Raw genomic sequence first — 22,280 nt, 5'->3', positions numbered from 1 at the left:
GAAGGTGTGCAACCCTTAAGCAGGTAAGTGGTCTTCCTAGGAACCAGACTTCTCAACTATCCCAATTTTAGAGGAATCCTCCTATTTTCAGGCTTCAGTTACTTCTGTACAGGATGTCCTTATTTTTAGGTTTGATTTACCCCTTCACAAAATTTTCTGAATCCCACTCATCACATGCTTTTTGAAGCTGTATACCACATAGAAAACCACATTACACAGCCTTTTTTCTGAAGCAAACATAAATATCCTCGTGTGGTAGAAGTTTGCAATACAGTTTATTAAAAGTTACAGATTTTACACTGTCTCTCTGGTAATGTCCTTATATTTTCCCTGTCCCTCCACACTATTTTTTAAACATGTTTGAGTGGTATCCCACTTTCCACTGGAAGTGTGAAAAATTATGTGCAATTTGGTGTTCAAATTTTATACCAATTAGGTATCCAGATGTTTAGGATGATGATCTTGTTTTTCATGGTAAGTTAATGTAAAGCAAAATCATCTTGACTGTTAGACAAGAAGTAGAATGAAGACATTCTAAAAAGCTGAATAATGCTCCTTCGTATGCAACAGTGGTTTCTGTACTTGACTCACTCAATTCAGTTAATGCAGGTTGAGAGGTGTGTTAGGACCCCTAGGTTCTCTGGCTGAGCATTTCCAAACTGTACATTTGGAAAGCAAGAAAGAGCTGAATATGACCCTCATTCATATGCCTTTATACAAGAAGTATGGAGACATATAAGGTGAACGTGATGGTACACTAGCCTAGGGGAGGAGTGCTTGGATTTAAAAATCTGGCCAGTCCAGACCTTTTCATGTGGTAGAGTTCCCAGATTTTATGACTGCAACAGTGACTATGTTGAAGCATCTAAAGTTATGGCAAGTTCTTTACAAAACTGTTCTTTTTGCAACTCACTTCAGAATGATTTACAGTATTATTTTCAGAGACCCATTCCTCTATATATTCCACAAACTACATGTCTAGGAAATGTAGCTTTTTTAAAAGTACTATTTTTTTGCCCAAGAAGGAAATGATATATAACACCAGCTGTGGTTTCTACCTTTTCTTATGTCCAGTGTGGGACAAACCTTGTTAAAAATGTATTTTTACTGGGCAGACAGTACCATTCCAAAATAATTGTTGTCATTTTAATTTTTCAAATAAAGACTTACTGCTGCTATAGAGTTTGTCTCTGTTGCTTAATATCATATTAAGATGTTTCAAATAAAATATCTTTCTACATTGCAAGCATCTCTCTACTTTTTCCAGCCGTTGTCAAATGTGTGCATACCCCTTCCTACTTGAATGCCCATATTTGCTATTTGCATTCTACTGTTCCAACATGGGTGGCATGGTGAATTTATCAGTGTGGCTCAAAGCTTCCTACCTGGTTGTTCTATAGTTCGAGCATGGGGACTGTTTTCTGAGATGAATGAAGTCGTAGAGCTTCTCTGGCTCTTTGTAGGCCAGCATCTGTTTTAGGGAGGTTATTTTAGTATTCTTTTCATACCTGTAACTCTGAGTAGGTCCCAGTGCATTTTAGGTGCCATGATTCTCTCCCACCCAGGCCTTGAGGATCTCTTTCTCTTTCTCTTTGGCTGCTGCCCCAGGTGTGCAGATGTCCAGTGCCCTTTTCCAGCAGACTGGGGGAAGATATTCTCTTCCCATCTCAAGGCTGATTTTCTATAGTCTCTCTAGGTGGGGCTTTGTTGCCCAAATCTAATGCCCATCTTTTGCATAGCTGGCAGATAGTATTTTGCTCAGCCATATTGAGACGTGGACCCCTTATCTGCACATATCTCACTTGAACATTTGCCGCTGTCAGCAAGTGAATAAAGGTCAGAATATTTCTGATCATTTCTGGTCACATTTGATTGTATCAATCCTTGCCATGCTTCATTGGCTAAGACAGCCATGGATCTCCCATGTTCTAGAGATTACAGCTAAATTCCTAATCCTTTTTCTTATGGATGATCACACGAGTAAGAAAAGTAGTTAGGTGTTTTACCCTTTCCCCTCACTCTCTTTCTCTTAGAACCCTCATTCCTTCTTTTGTAGTTAAGATCCTACTAAGAAGATCCTGCCTTTTGAAATGAAAACTATTTTTTCTTTTGGCATAATGATAATATGGTCCACTTCAGATGTAACTCCCCACTTTGTCCAACTTCCCATCTCATTTAATTACTATTTATAGTGGATATAAAAAATGTACCCACCCCTGTTAAAATGCCCAGTTTTTGGGAAATAAAAAAATGAGACCACAATAAATTATTTTAAAACTTTTCCTACCTTTAATGTGACCTATAATCTGTACAATTCAATTGAAAAACACACATCTTTTAAGGGAAAAAATAAAAATGTACAATAAGCTGGTTGCATAAGTGTGCACACCCTTAAACTAATACTTTTGTTGAAGCACCTTTTGTTTTAATTACAGCATTCAGTCTTCTTAGGTAAGAGTCCTATGAGCATGGCACATCTTGACTTGGAAATATTTGTCCACTCTTCCTTGCAAAAGTGCTCCAAATCTGTCAGACTGCGAGAGCATCTGTTGTACACAGCCCTCTTCAGTTCACCCCACAGATTTTGTATTGGATTTAGGTCTGGGCTCTGGCTGGGCCATTCCAAAACTTTAATTTTCTTCTGGTGAAGCCAGTCTTTTGTTACTTTGGATGTATGCTTTGGTCGTTGTCATGTTGAAAGGTGAAATTCCTCTTCATCTTTAGCTTTCTAGCAGATGCCTGAAGGTTTTGGGCCAAAAGTGACTAATATTTGGAACTGTTTGTAATTCCCTCCACCTTGACTAAAGCCTCACTTCCAGCTGAAGAAAAGCAACCCAAATGCATGATACTGTCACCACCATGCTTCATCTTGGGGATGGTGTTCTTTTGGTGATGTGAAGTGCTATTTTTGTGCCAAACGTACCTTTTGCAATTGTGGCCAAAAAGTTCAACCTTGGTCTCATCAGACCATAACACATTTTCCCACATGCTTTTGGGAGACGTGATGTATTGTTTTGCAAATGTTAGCTGGGCCTGGATGTTTTTCTGTATAAGAAAAGCCTTACATCTTGCAACCTTACCCCATAGCCCAGACATGGAGAATATGGGAGATTGTTGTCACATGTAGTACACAACCAGTACTTGCCAGAAATTCCTGCAGCTCCTTTAGTGTTGCTATGTAGGTCTGTTGGCAGCCTGCCTGACCAGTTTTCATCAATTTTGGAGGATGTCCAGTTCTTTGCAATGTCACTATTGTCCCCACTTTTTGAGAACTGTCTTCACTGTGTTCCATGGTATATCCAATGCTGTGGAAATTTTTTTGTACCCTTCTCCTGACTGATACCTTTCAGCGATGAGATCCCTTTGTTGCTTTGTAAGCTCTCTGTGAACCATGGCTTTTGCTGTAGCAGGCAACTGAGTAAATGTCAGGAAATCCTAGTAGGACAGCTGAACTTTATTTGGGGTTAATCAGAGTCTCTTTAATTGATGGTAGGTGTGTATCCAAGAAGACTGAATGCAGTAATTATATCAAAAGGTGCTTCAACAAAGTATTAATTTAAGGGTGTGCGCACTTACACAACCAGCTTATTGTACGTATTTTTTCCCCTAACAGATTTGTTTGTTTTTCAATTGAATTGTACAGGTTATAGGTCACATTAAAAGTGGGAAAAGTTTTGAAATAATTTATTGTGGTCTCATTTTTTTAAATCACAAAAACCTGGCATATTAACAGGGGTGTGTACACTTTTTATATCCACTATATTTACTGAAATTTGTTTACCAGGTAATCCACTGGACCAGTAAGAGCCCATTGTCAGAGGAGGCCCAGGGAGAAAAGCTCCACAATCAATACAAAACCTAGATTTGTGTCAAGATTTAACAGTTGCAAGGGTCCATAAATGTAAATGAGAATGAGTAAAATAAGGTATAGTGGAAAAAAATAGGGTGAGGCAACAGTACAGTAAAAACAAACTTATAGTACACTGGATATAAATCAAATGTAAAGGCTAACAGTGTATAAAAAAATCAGGCTAACAAATCTAATTATTTTACAATATACAAAATATAATGGTTATTCAAAATATACGTATGAAGATGAAATGGGAAAAAGAGGAAGTGAATAAGTGAATATATACAGAGAGTAGGGTATGTCGAGTTTTAAAATGTGGTGGATTGGTGCAAGAACAGATCCAGCTAGAAGAGAGGTAATCTTGTAAAGAGGTTTTGAATGCTGTGAAGTTTTGTATTGATCTGATTGATAGTGGTATAGCATTCCAGGCTTTGGCAAGAAGTTGTCTTCATTCAGTGGCTTCATATTTTTCCTTGATCTTAATTTTGTGTCTCAGAAATTTAAACAGTGGTTTGACTTTTCTTCCTGTGAATCTGCACTGATATGATTTGACTTCAGTTAAAAACTGGGACTAAAAGCTTGTTTCATATCTGTCAGGTCCTTACAACAAATATGCTAATATGTGCAATTTTGTTGTTAAAAATTTAATTCTTCTGGATCTTTGACAGTACTTTCTAAACTCATTTCAGTGATTTCTGACTCTAGTACAGAAACCAATGTTGCATATGAAGGAGCATTATTCAGCTTTTTGGAATGTCTTCATTGGACACATCCAGTGACTTCCTGTCTAACAGTCAAGATTATTCTGCTTTACATTAATTTACCATAAAAAACAAAAAAATTACCATTGCAGAAATCAAACTTTGTGATAGAAGGGTAAAAAGATGCTCTGTCAGACAGATTTTCAGACCTTTGTGCCTAGGTTAAGCAGAAATTTCCCTGCCAAGACCTAGCCTTCATATCCCAAACAAGAGCCCACCAAATCAGACAAGGAGAAGGAAGAAAATTATAAAGGGGGGGGTATGCTAAACTTAGAGTGAAGCTTGAGGTCACAGGGCCAAGACCCCAAGAGAAGAGAGATCAGCTAGGCTGCCCATCCCCCTTCCTGTCCATTAAACCCACTCCAACCCCTGATATTCCTTCCTCCAACCCTGCCCCACTCTTCAAAAGATGGAGCGTGCTTATCCTAAGGAATTAAGTTACTCAGGACAAATAGATGTGATCATTTATAAGAAATGGTTACATCCTTCAGTTCCTAGAAAACCATCAGTGCGGTAAGCTTTCCAACAGTTCCTGAAGATCAGTTGCAGTTCATATCTCAAGTTCTGTTAAAAAAAACATGACAGGCATAGGGGTCATAGAAAAGGTTTCCCCCATGAAGAAAGACAAAATGTTTATCCTTCTTATAAGGAAGTATGATCCTTGGAGGCTAATTCTCATTCTTCATAAATAAGTTCCTAAAGGTGCCCAAGATCAAGATGCTTATTGTGCAAGGGTTTCTGTAACTCATTCCTCAAAGGGCCTCCATGGTGATGCTAGATATGACAGAACTCTATCTCCACATCTCCATAACTGTAAGCCACAGAGGGTACTTAAGGTTTGCAGCTTGGGGAGAATGCTATCAGTCCACTGCACACAGAGTGTTTACAAACATTTGGCTGCAGTGTTTGCCTTTTACAGCACAGTAGGAATTCAGATGTTCATCTACCTAGATGATTGCTTGATTTTGGTGGACTCCTCTTAGGCTCCCTCAAGTGTCCTGAATTGCTCCATGGACCAAGTGCTGTTATCAGAGAAAAAGTCATCTTCCATTCCCTCTGAGTGGTTTTAGCATGGCTAGACATGTTCATTTTATTCTCATTTTTCCAGAGAGACAAGCTGACTACAGGACTAGGCAATAGATAAAACATAATGTTTTCCAAAAGCTTACAAGCTGTTTTTCACATCTGGGAGGGGAATAAAAATAAGACAAGAACAAACACCAATTAGTATAAGTAGGAGCACAGCCTATTACATGTCTAAGCATGGATACCATTAATTTTAGGTTAGGTAGAACCTGTGTGTGAAGCCATCAGTTTGGGGCAGTTGTTCCTATCAGGAGAGATAAACTTCATTATTTAAAGATGTATATAGTTTTTGTGTTTAAGTTAATAGGTTATGGGGGTGTTCTATGTGTGTGTTTGTTTGAGGTGAGGGTTTTTATTAAAAAAAACTCCTGTAAAATGTAGCATAGGTTCAAATGGTGATGGCAAAAACAATTGTATAAAAGATCAACCTGCTAAACATTAGTGGGTACATGTAGCACAAAAAATGATAATAGACTTAAAAAGCTGTCATATATAATAGGTGGGAGTAATAACCTCTTATAATGGTAACACTATCCATATTTTGGAACATGACTGATTTCACAGATGTAGAAAAAAGGAAAGAGTATTGAATTATATTAAGAAATGCAAAGTACAAATCACAATGTTACAGGAGACACACTGGGAAAGAAGAGAGCATAAGAATTTGATGAAGGATTTCAGGATGGATAGTAAAGTATCAGGAACAAAGGAAAGGAGCGTATTTATACTAATAAAAAAGAGGAGAAAATAATGGAAAATTTAGTGTAATAAGAGTCAACTGGCATGGGAAGAAGATTGTGATAGCATGTATTTAATTCTTACTAAAACTGCAGTTATGGAGTTAAAAAAAAATTGGGGGGAAATAATCATCTTTCAGCAGTGAATATTACTTATAGGTAGAGAATGGAATTTGATTTGCAGCAGTGAGGTTATATGTGGGGGACCTAGAAGGGGAAATATAATAGAAGAGGGTAGATTTCTGAAAAATTAGTGAAAATACTTGGTATTGAAGACATGAATTTCGTAGTAGGAACTCTGAGAGAATTTACATATTATTCCCCAAGGTACAATACTTGGGCTTGACTTGACAGAAACTGTATTTCACAGGGGCATGTACAATTAATTGAAGGCTATGACACACATCTAATAACTATTTCAGATCATGCACCAGTAACAACTAAGATAAAAATGTAGGGTAATAAAAATGAAACACTGGCACTTCCCCACCTATTTTGTTAAAAAGAGAGGAATTTTAGGAATGGGTAGTGTAAATTATTTGAGAGTTATTAGGAAAGATAGAAATTTCTTCAGAAGTTATAGCCAGTGAATGAAATACAAAGAAAGTGGAGTTTAAAGATAGGGTAGACATAAATAAAACAGGTTAAGAAGTAACATGGATTCTTTAAAGGGGCTGACAAAAGTTAAAGTATCACAGAATAATGAAATCTCACAAAACAAGAAGAAGTGCAACTTAATTGGTATGGTAATTTAGAAAAGTTGATTTTATTTGCAAATGGCATTATTTTGTATCGGATAAAACAAAAAAAGAACATCTTAGTGTTGAGCATCTTGAGACAGTTTCGTGCCTTTTCAGGCTATAGAAGTAATGAAGATAAAACATATGTTTGCATATGTATATATATATATATATATATATATATACAGAGAGAGAGAGAGAGAGAGATCTATATAGATATATATCTATATATAGATACATATCTATATCTATAGATATCTATATATAAATACATATCTATAGATATCTATATATAGATACATATCTATAGCTATCTATATAGATATATATCTATATCTATAACTATCTATATATCTATAGCTATCTATATAGATATGTATCTATAGCTATCTGTATAGATATATATCTATAGCTATCTGTATAGATATATATCTATAGCTATCTGTATAGATATATATCTATAGCTATCTGTATAGATATATATCTATAGCTATCTGTATAGATATATATCTATAGCTATCTGTATAGATATATATCTATAGCTATCTGTATAGATATACATCTATAGCTATCTGTATAGATATACATCTATAGCTATCTGTATAGATATACATCTATAGCTATCTGTATAGATATACATCTATAGCTATCTGTATAGATATACATCTATAGCTATCTGTATAGATATACATCTATAGCTATCTGTATAGATATACATCTATAGCTATCTGTATAGATATACATCTATAGGTATCTGTGTAGATATACATCTATAGGTATCTGTGTAGATATACATCTATAGCTATCTGTATAGATATACATCTATAGCTATCTGTGTAGATATACATCTATAGCTATCTGTATAGATATACATCTATAGCTATCTGTATAGATATACATCTATAGCTATCTGTATAGATATACATCTATAGCTATCTGTATATCTATAGCTATCTGTATAGATATACATCTATAGCTATCTGTATAGATATACATCTATAGCTATCTGTGTAGATATACATCTATAGGTATCTGTGTAGATATACATCTATAGGTATCTGTGTAGATATACATCTATAGGTATCTGTGTAGATATACATCTATAGGTATCTGTGTAGATATACATCTATAGGTATCTGCGTAGATATACATCTATAGCTATCTGCGTAGATATACATCTATAGCTATCTGCGTAGATATACATCTATAGCTATCTGCGTAGATATACATCTATAGCTATCTGCGTAGATATACATCTATAGCTATCTGCGTAGATATACATCTATAGCTATCTGCGTAGATATACATCTATAGCTATCTGCGTAGATATACATCTATAGCTATCTGCGTAGATATACATCTATAGCTATCTGCGTAGATATACATCTATAGCTATCTGCGTAGATATACATCTATAGCTATCTGCGTAGATATACATCTATAGCTATCTGCGTAGATATACATCTATAGCTATCTGCGAGATATACATCTATAGCTATCTGCGTAGATATACATCTATAGCTATCTGCGTAGATATACATCTATAGCTATCTGCGTAGATATACATCTATAGCTATCTGCGTAGATATACATCTATAGCTATCTGCGATATACATCTATAGCTATCTGCGTAGATATACATCTATAGCTATCTGCGTAGATATACATCTATAGCTATCTGCGTAGATATACATCTATAGCTATCTGCGTAGATATACATCTATAGCTATCTGCGTAGATATACATCTATAGCTATCTGCGTGATATACATCTATAGCTATCTGCGTAGATATACATCTATAGCTATCTGCGTAGATATACATCTATAGCTATCTGCGTAGATATACATCTATAGCTATCTGCGTAGATATACATCTATAGCTATCTGCGTAGATATACATCTATAGCTATCTGCGTAGATATACATCTATAGCTATCTGCGTAGATATACATCTATAGCTATCTGCGTAGATATACATCTATAGCTATCTGCGTAGATATACATCTATAGCTATCTGCGTAGATATACATCTATAGCTATCTGCGTAGATATACATCTATAGCTATCTGCGTAGATATACATCTATAGCTATCTGCGTAGATATACATCTATAGCTATCTGCGTAGATATACATCTATAGCTATCTGCGTAGATATACATCTATAGCTATCTGCGTAGATATACATCTATAGCTATCTGCGTAGATATACATCTATAGCTATCTGCGTAGATATACATCTATAGCTATCTGCGTAGATATACATCTATAGCTATCTGCGTAGATATACATCTATAGCTATCTGCGTAGATATACATCTATAGCTATCTGCGTAGATATACATCTATAGCTATCTGCGTAGATATACATCTATAGCTATCTGCGTAGATATACATCTATAGCTATCTGTAGATATACATCTATAGCTATCTGTAGATATACATCTATAGCTATCTGCGTAGATATACATCTATAGCTATCTGCGTAGATATACATCTATAGCTATCTGCGTAGATATACATCTATAGCTATCTGCGTAGATATACATCTATAGCTATCTGCACAGATATACATCTATAGCTATCTGCACAGATATACATCTATAGCTATCTGCGTAGATATACATCTATAGCTATCTGCGTAGATATACATCTATAGCTATCTGCGTAGATATACATCTATAGCTATCTGCACAGACATACATCTATAGCTATCTGCACAGACATACATCTCTAGCTATCTGCGTAGATATACATCTATAGCTATATCCAGACATACATCTATAGCTATATCCAGACATACATCTATAGCTATATCCAGACATACATCTATAGCTATATCCAGACATACATCTATAGCTATCTGCACAGACATACATCTATAGCTATCTGCACAGACATACATCTATAGCTATCTGCACAGACATACATCTATAGCTATCTGCACAGACATACATCTATAGCTATCTGCACAGACATACATCTATAGCTATCTGCACAGACATACATCTATAGCTATCTGCACAGACATACATCTATAGCTATCTGCACAGACATACATCTATAGCTATCTGCACAGACATACATCTATAGCTATCTGCACAGACATACATCTATAGCTATCTGCACAGACATACATCTATAGCTATCTGCACAGACATACATCTATAGCTATCTGCACAGACATACATCTATAGCTATCTGCACAGACATACATCTATAGCTATCTGCACAGACATACATCTATAGCTATCTGCACAGACATACATCTATAGCTATCTGCACAGACATACATCTATAGCTATCTGCACAGACATACATCTATAGCTATCTGCACAGATATACATCTATAGCTATCTGCACAGATATACATCTATAGCTATCTGCACAGATATACATCTATAGCTATCTGCACAGATATACATCTATAGCTATCTGCACAGATATACATCTATAGCTATCTGCACAGATATACATCTATAGCTATCTGCACAGATATACATCTATAGCTATCTGCACAGATATACATCTATAGCTATCTGCACAGATATACATCTATAGCTATCTGCACAGATATACATCTATAGCTATCTGCACAGATATACATCTATAGCTATCTGCACAGATATACATCTATAGCTATCTGCACAGATATACATCTATAGCTATCTGCACAGATATACATCTATAGCTATCTGCACAGATATACATCTATAGCTATCTGCACAGATATACATCTATAGCTATCTGCACAGATATACATCTATAGCTATCTGCACAGATATACATCTATAGCTATCTGCACAGATATACATCTATAGCTATCTGCACAGATATACATCTATAGCTATCTGCACAGATATACATCTATAGCTATCTGCACAGATATACATCTATAGCTATCTGCACAGATATACATCTATAGCTATCTGCACAGATATACATCTATAGCTATCTGCACAGATATACATCTATAGCTATCTGCACAGATATACATCTATAGCTATCTGCACAGATATACATCTATAGCTATCTGCACAGATATACATCTATAGCTATCTGCACAGATATACATCTATAGCTATCTGCACAGATATACATCTATAGCTATCTGCACAGATATACATCTATAGCTATCTGCACAGATATACATCTATAGCTATCTGCACAGATATACATCTATAGCTATCTGCACAGATATACATCTATAGCTATCTGCACAGATATACATCTATAGCTATCTGCACAGATATACATCTATAGCTATCTGCACAGATATACATCTATAGCTATCTGCACAGATATACATCTATAGCTATCTGCACAGATATACATCTATAGCTATCTGCACAGATATACATCTATAGCTATCTGCACAGATATACATCTATAGCTATCTGCACAGATATACATCTATAGCTATCTGCACAGATATACATCTATAGCTATCTGCAGAGATATACATCTATAGCTATCTGCACAGATATACATCTATAGCTATCTGCACAGATATACATCTATAGCTATCTGCACAGATATACATCTATAGCTATCTGCACAGATATACATCTATAGCTATCTGCAGAGATATACATCTATAGCTATCTGCAGAGATATACATCTATAGCTATCTGCAGAGATATACATCTATAGCTATCTGCAGAGATATACATCTATAGCTATCTGCAGAGATATACATCTATAGCTATCTGCAGAGATATACATCTATAGCTATCTGCAGAGATATACATCTATAGCTATCTGCAGAGATATACATCTATAGCTATCTGCAGAGATATACATCTATAGCTATCTGCAGAGATATACATCTGTAGCTATCTGCAGAGATATACATCTGTAGCTATCTGCAGAGATATACATCTGTAGCTATCTGCAGAGATATACATCTGTAGCTATCTGCAGAGATATACATCTGTAGCTATCTGCAGAGATATACATCTATAGCTATCTGCAGAGATATACATCTATAGCTATCTGCAGAGATATACATCTATAGCTATCTGCACAGATATACATCTATAGCTATCTGCACAGATATACATCTATAGCTATCTGCACAGATATACATCTATAGCTATCTGCACAGATATACATCTATAGCTATCTGCACAGATATACATCTATAGCTATCTGCACAGATATACATCTATAGCTATCTGCACAGATATACATCTATAGCTATCTGCACAGATATACATCTATAGCTATCTGCACAGATATACATCTGTAGCTATCTGCACAGATATACATCTGTAGCTATCTGCACAGATATACATCTGTAGCTATCTGCACAGATATACATCTGTAGCTATCTGCACAGATATACATCTATAGCTATCTGTATAGATATATCTATAGCTATCTGTATAGATATATCTATAGCTATCTGTATAGATATATCTATAGCTATCTGTATAGATATATATATCTATAGCTATCTGTATAGATATATATCTATGATCTATAGCTATCTGTATAGATATATATCTATATCTATCTGTATAGATATCTATATCTATCTGTATAGATATCTATATCTATCTGTATAGATATCTATAGCTATCTGTATAGATATCTATAGCTATCTGTATAGATATCTATAGCTATCTGTATAGATATATCTATATCTATAGCTATCTGTATAGATATATCTATAGCTATCTGTATAGATATATCTATAGCTATCTGTATAGATATATCTATATATCTATAGCTATCTGTATAGATATATCTATATCTATAGCTATCTGTATAGATATATCTATATATCTATAGCTATCTGTATAGATATATCTATATATCTATAGCTATCTGTATAGATATATATATATATATATATATATATATAGCTATCTGTATAGATATATATATATCTATAGCTATCTGTATAGATATATCTATATCTATAGCTATCTGTATAGATATATCTATATCTATAGCTATCTGTATAGATATATCTATATCTATAGCTATCTGTATAGATATATCTATAGCTATCTGTATAGATATATCTATATCTATAGCTATCTGTATAGATATATCTATATCTATAGCTATCTGTATAGATATATCTATATCTATAGCTATCTGTATAGATATATCTATATCTATAGCTATCTGTATAGATATATCTATATCTATAGCTATCTGTATAGATATATCTATATCTATCTGTATAGATATATATATATATATAGCTATCTATATAGATATATATATATATATATATATATATATAGCTATCTATGTAGATATATATATATATATATATATCTATAGCTATCTATGTAGATATATAGATATATATATATATATATATATATATATATATATATATATATATATATATATATATATATATATATATATATATATATATATATATATATAGCTATGTATATAGATATATATATCTCTCTATAGCTATCTATATATATATATATATATATATATATATATATATATATATATATATAGCTATATAGATATATATATCTCTCTATAGCTATCTATATAGATATATATATATATATATATATATATATATCTATAGCTATCTATATAGATATACATATATATATATATCTATAGCTATCTATATAGAGATATATATATCTATATCTATAGATATCTATATAGATATGTATCTATATCTATAGCTATCTATATAGATATATATCTATATCTATAGCTATCTGTATAGATATATATATAAAATCTTGCTTTTTTACCACTTTTCTGAGATTTAAAAAAGTTCAGTTATAGGCTTGCTGTTCTGAACTGTTTGTAAGTTTCTTAGAGGCCATTTTTTGCTTGGGCTAAAGGGAAGTCTCTCTGTTCATCAGTGGCAGTGATAAACATTGAGCAGCCTGCCTGCCCCTGTGGGAGTGGTTACTGCCTTGAAACTGTAGTTTTTTTGGCCATTTTGGGTCAGTTCCAAACTCCTTGATCTCCCTCTCTTAAAACCAGATTGCCTCGTGGTTTTGGCATCTTTTCAGACTTGTTGGCTGTTGGGGAAGCACCCACCAAGAGGAGAAAACGCTGAGAGAAGAAAGGAGCCACTTTTGAGATTTTAATATTTTTCTTCAGATTGTTTGCTAAGTTTTTCTGCATAGCCGCCTACTTTGAGCATTTTCTGGCTTGTTAAACTTGATTTCTGCATTGGTAGCTGTATGTAGAACACAACCTAGAGCTGTTTACTGAATTTCCTGTTTGCACTTATTTTTAAAATCGTTTTTTTCTTAAAACTTGCATTTTATCTGTCTCTGGCCTAGCACTCAAGTGTGGGGTCATTTCCTGCACTGTTATAACTTGTTGATACTTGTGAACCTCTGCTATCTTTAAAAAAACTTGCTTTTTTCCCACTTTTCTGAGATTTAAAAAAGTTCAGTTACAGGCTTGCTGTTCAGAACTGTTTGTAAGTTTCTTGGAGGCCATTTTTTGCTTGGGCTAAAGGGAAGTCTCTCTGTTCATCAGCAGCAGTGATAAACACTGAGCAGCCTGCCCGCCTGCCCCTGTGGGAGTGGTTACTGCCTTGAAACTGTAGTTTTATTGGCCATTTTGGGTCAATTCCAAACTCCTTGATCTCCCTCTCTTAAAACCCTCTTTTGTGTGGTTGTGCGCATTTTTGTGCATAGTGCAACAATGGGCAGCGCCGCCTAATTGGGTTTAAACTATTCCTGGCTCCACAAAGTCTGCTCTTCACTTTTTCCCATAGAACTGCTCTATCTCTCAAATTAAACACCATATTCTCATTCTAAGGCCCTTCACTGGTCCAAATAAGTAATCTTACAAGTTAGCACTATTAAACCATAAGCACTACTTACTCTTATACTCTCTACGATTACCTTGACCCCTATTGGTCTGTCTTAATTCAGTTTCCCTATATTACTCTAGCCTGTCCAAAGGTCAGTCAATGGTTTCCTCTCCAGTCCAGCTGGTGAATCTGGGAATTTTGAGGCAATGTTACAACTGTCTCATGTACACGGACAACCCTCTCCTCCTCCAAACAGGTTCAAATATATGTGAGAGATGCAACCATATAGCCAAACTGGAGGCTGAGCTCTCTCATCTCAAAACTGGTGAAACCAGTCAGGAGGAGAAGGTAACCTCACACAACACAATTCCAGTATCACATAGTCCCAGCACATCAGCGAACCAAACACATAAATACACAAAAAACATACTCAGAGGCTCTAAATAAAAATCTACTTAAGCAACAGAGACCTCCAAAGCAGACATCCAAGCAAATGCTACCCCAAAACAAAACACGCACAACACATAGCCCACAAAATCAGTGTGCCAAGCAGCCACAGCCCTTAAGGCTGAATAACATACCTGATACTCTTGTAATAGGTGACTCTATTGTCAGACACACTGACGTCCCGCTCACCAGGCTGAAAAAAGAGAAGGTCACAGTGAGCTGCCTGTCGGGTGCTAGGATCCGCCACATAACGCAAGCACTCAGGTCACTCCAAAGCAAATACAAATATGACTCGGTCATCGTACATGCTGGTGTGAATGACCTGAGATGTACCTCCCTGGACTACATGAAAAGAGACATAGAGGAGCTCTCTGATCATGTAGCCTAGGTCGGTATGACCCTGACCTTGAGCAGCATCTTACCCTCACCTAGAATGATGCCACAGTACAAAGACAAAATGATCGATTTTAACAATTGGCTAAAATTTTGGTGTCATTCAAAGGGGATCCAGTGTCTGTCAGCCTGGGATGACATGCTCGACAAGCCACGTTGCTTCGCTAGGGACGGCTTGCACCTGTCACCACTGGGCTTTTGGATATTGGCAAAGGCTCTTGCCACCCCTATAGTGCCTTTTTTAGGCAAGGCTCAAAAGTCAAACCCACCTCCATAGACAGCACAAGGAATAAGAAACTAAGGGTAATGCTGCTAAACGCCAGAAGTCTTAACCTCAAGATGCATGCACTCGAAGCTTTCCTCAGTATGGAGAACATTGATATCTGTGCAGTGACAGAAACCTGGTTCAAGGCTCCAGAGAGCACCCCAGCACTACCAGGTTATACCTCATATCATGCTTTTCGGCCCCAAAACCTGGACCGAACCACAAAAGGAGGGGGAGTTTCCATATTTATCAAGGATATCCACACCTCCAGGTTAGTGGCATTGCACAAAGTATCGGAGATCATCCATGTGCAACTAACAGTGGGCAAGACTGCTTTTCAGTTTATAGCATCCTACAGACCACCCTCTCAAAGTCAGGAATCCCACTCGGCTTTCCTGAAAACATTGGAGAACATGAAGATCTCTCCGAACACCATTATATTGGGCGACTTCAACTACCCAAACATAGACTGGGAGCACTACTCAAGCCCTAGCACCTTAGCCCAAAGGTTCCTGGAAATTATAAACTCAAATGCTATGGAACAACTAGTCACCACTCCCACAAGAGGGCATAACATACTACACCTGATCATTACCAACATGGGTACTCTATGCTCCATACCAGAAGTATATCCCTCATTGGTAAGATCAGACCATAAATGAATTTCACTGGATATCCACATCCCGACCCCACCCCCAACCCAGAAAACCACAGTGAAAAACTTCTCAAAAGCGAACTTCTCACTTCTCAAAACTGAAGTGGAATCCTTCAAGGCCCCAGGGCCAGTGGAAACTACGGCCCAAACTGCAGAATCCTATATAAACGCATTCTACGGACACCTCCAGGAATGCATGGATCATGCTATCCCAAACAAAACCAAGACCCAATCATCCAAAGGCAGGTGTCCAGTCTGGTGGACCCCATCCATAAATAAACTGTACAACAGAAGGAGGAAGCTACTACATGATAGAGCAAAATCCCTAATAGGGAAGGCAGCTCTGATCAGTACTAGCAAAAAATTACGATCCCTCATAAAATCCTCCAAGGCCAGCCTCGAGAGAAAAATTGCACAGGACACTAAAGACAATCATAAGGCTTTTTTCAGTTATGTTAGGAACCTGGGATGCAACTCCCAGACATGTTCTGAGTTGATTCTAAATGACAAAAAATACACTGAACCCACAGACATCGCCAATATCCTTGCAGACAGGTTCAGTTCAAACTTCTCCACCCCCTCCCCCCCAAAAGAGCAAGTATCTATCCCAGCAGAGGGCTGCCTCCCAAACATCTCTGATGCTCAGGTGAAGGCTGCCCTCTCCAAAGCAAAAAACACTGCTTCCATGGGACCAGATGGCATCTTGGGTTGCATCCTACATGAACTCCAAGAAGAACTATAACCCCTCAAATAAAACAGCTGTACAATCTCAGCCTCACTACAGGATATGTGCCTACAGAATGGCATACAGCAACAGTGGTCCCACTCCACAAAGCTGGAGCCTCTACGGACCCTGGAAACTATCGCCCCATAAGCCTGACTAGTCTAGTCTGCAAGGCTATGGAGAGAATCATCATGGAGCTCATAAACAAAGACATTGGGGACCTACAGACACTAGATCCTAATCAATTCGGCTTCGTCAAGGGCAGATCCTGCCTTTTGAACCTGGTCGACTTCTTTGAAACAGTCACCAAAGCCATAGATGAAGGGAAGGTAGTCCACACAGCCTATCTGGACCTAGCAAAGGCATTTGACACAATACCCCACTCAGACATCATAGATAAGCTATCCAGCTTAAATATAAACCCCTATGTCACAAGATGGGTCGCAAACTGGCTCAAAGACAGAACCCACAGAGTGAGAGTGCTGGCGTCCCACAAGGTACTGTCCTGGGACCGCTCTTGTTTGGTATATACTTTTCCAAGGTACAGTCCAACGTGGGAGGACTATGGCTCACCAAGTTCGCAGATGACTGCAAACTGGGCGCCATAATTGACTCTCCAGCTGACACAAACATCCTTCAAAAAGGTCTCACAGAGATGGATAACTGGTGCCAGAGCCATGGTCTAAAGCTAAATGCCAAAAAGTGTATAGTCATACCCTTTGGCAAAAACAATGTGCCCATAAATTACCACATAGGCGGTAACCCATTAAGTACAGAGAAAGTAATTAGGGATCTGGGGACCCAAGTTGATAGCAATCTTTCCTTTGACAACCATATTGGCAAAGTGGTTAGAAAGACCTTCTACATGGCCCACCTCATCATGAAAGGATTCACATCTAGATCAAGAGAGGTAATTGTGCCCCTTTATTCATCCCTCATCAGGCCTATCATAGAATATAATGCCCCTTTTGAGATGTACCTTACCCGACACCTGCAGCAATTAGAAAGACTCCAAAAGTACCTCACCAAGAGGATCAAGGGACTCAAGCAGATGCCATATGCTGCTCGGTTAAAAAAAACTCCAGCTATACTCAGTTGCATACCGCCTACTTCGAGGCGATCTATGCCTGACATATAAAGCTATGTCCAATCCAGAATTAATGGACATGCTCCACCTCAGTAAATCTAAATCCCTTAGAGCCACATGCTTGAGGGACTTGAACCTCAGCACAGAAATAAATAGAACTTGCTGGAGGGACAGATTCATAACCCAAAGGCTCCCTTCACTCTGGAATAGAATTCCAATTCGTGTTAGGCAGAGCACCTCACTGAATCTCTTCAAGAAGAATCTTGATGAGTGGATGGGGGATCGTAGGTTTGTCCAGGGGATTACTCCCATGTCACTATCTATATCTATATAGATATCTATATCTATATCTATATAGATATCTATATCTATATCTATATAGATATCTATATCTATATCTATAGAGATATCTATATCTATATCTATAGAGATATCTATATCTATATCTATATAGATATCTATATCTATATCTATATAGATATCTATATCTATATAGATATCTATATCTATATAGATATCTATATCTATATCTATGTAGATATCTATATCTATATAGATATCTATATATCTATATAGATATATCTATATCTATATAGATATATCTATATATCTATATAGATATATCTATATATCTATATAGATATATCTATATATCTATATAGATATATATCTATATCTATATCTATATATCTATATAGATATATTTATAGATATATCTATAGATATATCTCTCTCTATATATATATATATATCTATATAGATATATCTATAGATATATCTATAGATATATCTATATATATATATATATATCTATATAGATATATCTATATCTATATATCTATATAGATATATCTATATATCTATATAGATATATCTATATATCTATATAGATATATCTATATATCTATATAGATATATCTATATATCTATATAGATATATCTATATCTATATATCTATATAGATAGATCTATATATCTATATAGATAGATCTATATATCTATATCTATATATCTACATAGATATATCTATATCTATATATCTACATAGATATATCTATATCTATGTATCTACATAGATATATCTATATCTATATATCTACATAGATATATCTATATATATATATCTACATAGATATATATATATCTATATATCTATATAGATATATCTATATCTATATAGATATACCTATATCTATATAGATATACCTATATCTATATATCTATATAGATATATCTATATCTATATATCTATATAGATATATCTATATCTATATATCTATATAGATATATCTATATCTATATATCTATATAGATATATCTATATCTATATATCTATATAGATATATCTATATCTATATATCTATATAGATATATCTATATCTATATATCTATATAGATATATCTATATAGATATATAGATATATAGATATATCTATATAGATATATAGATATATAGATATATCTATATAGATATATAGATATATAGATATAACTATATCTATATAGATATATATAACTATATCTATATAGATATATATAACTATATCTATATAGATATATAGATATAACTATATATAGATATATAGATATAACTATATATAGATATATAGATATAACTATATCTATATATCTATATCGATATATCTATATCGATATATCTATATCTATATCGATATATCTATATCTATATCGATATATCTATATCTATATATCTATATCGATATATCTATATCGATATATCGATATATCTATATATCTATATAGATCTATATCTATATATCTATATAGATCTATATCTATATATCTATATAGATCTATATCTATATATCTATATAGATAGATCTATATCTATATATCTATATAGATAGATCTATATCTATATATCTATATAGATAGATCTATATCTATATATCTATATAGATAGATCTATATCTATATATCTATATAGATAGATCTATATCTATATATCTATATAGATAGATCTATATCTATATATCTATATAGATAGATCTATATCTATATATCTATATAGATAGATCTATATCTATATATCTATATAGATAGATCTATATCTGTATCTATATATCTATATATCTGTATCTATATATCTATATATCTGTATCTATATATCTATATAGATATATCTGTATCTATATCTCTGTATAGATATATCTATATCTATATCTCTGTATAGATATATCTATATCTATGTATAGATATATCTATATCTATGTATAGATATATCTATATCTATATCTCTGTATAGATATATCTATATATCTATATCTCTGTACAGATATATCTATATATCTATATCACTGTACAGATATATCTATATATCTATATCTCTGTATAGATATATCTATATCTATATCTCTGTATAGATATATCTATATCTCTGTATAGATATATCTATATCTCTATATAGATATATCTATATCTCTATACATATATAGATATATCTATATCTCTATACATATATAGATATATCTATATCTCTATATAGATATATCTATATCTCTATATAGATATATATCTATATCTCTATATAGATATATCTATATCTATATACCTATACAGATATATCTATATCTATATATCTATACAGATATATCTATATCTATATAGATATATAGATATATCTATATAGATATATAGATATATCTATATCTACATAGATATATAGATATATATCTATATCTACATAGATATATAGATATATATCTATATCTACATAGATATATATATCTACATAGATATATAGATATATATCTATATCTATATAGATATATAGATATATATCTATATCTATATAGATATATATCTATATCTATATAGATATATAGATATATATCTATATCTATATAGATATATATCTATATAAATATATAGATATATATCTATACCTATATAGATATATATCTATATAGATATATAGATATATATCTATATAGATATATAGATATATATCTATATAGATATATAGATATATATCTATATAGATATATAGATATATATCTATATAGATATATAGATATATATCTATAGATATATAGATATATATCTATATCTATATAGATATATATCTATATAGATATATATCTATATATCTATATAGATATATATCTATATATCTATATAGATATATATCTATATATCTATATAGATATATATCTATATATCTATATAGATATATATCTATATATAGATACATATCTATATATAGAACATATCTATATGTAGATATATATCTATGTATCTATATGTAGATATATATCTATGTATCTATATGTAGATATATCTCTATGTATCTATATGTAGATATATCTCTATGTATCTATATAGATATATATCTATGTATCTATATAGATATATATCTATGTATCTATATAGATATATATCTATCTATATAGATATATATCTATGTATCTATATATCTATGTATCTATATAGATATATATCTATATAGATATATATCTATATAGATATATATCTATGTATCTATATAGATATATATCCATGTATCTATATAGATATATATCTATGTATCTATATAGATATATATCTATGTATCTATATAGATATATATCTATGTATCTATATAGATATATATCTATGTATCTATATAGAAAAATATACACTGCTGTAATGCATAATAGTAAATGCAATCATGGCTTGACATTAGGTAGCAAATGTAACATTTATATAAGTTTCAGATAATGAATAGAAAAATATTATGGAATGCCCCCCACATGTTATA

Source organism: Protopterus annectens, chromosome 17.part0, assembly GCF_019279795.1.
Source record: "Protopterus annectens isolate FY-2018-M chromosome 17.part0, PAN1.0, whole genome shotgun sequence".
Taxonomy (NCBI): domain Eukaryota; kingdom Metazoa; phylum Chordata; order Ceratodontiformes; family Protopteridae; genus Protopterus; species Protopterus annectens.
Note: the sequence above shows the minus strand (reverse complement) of the source record.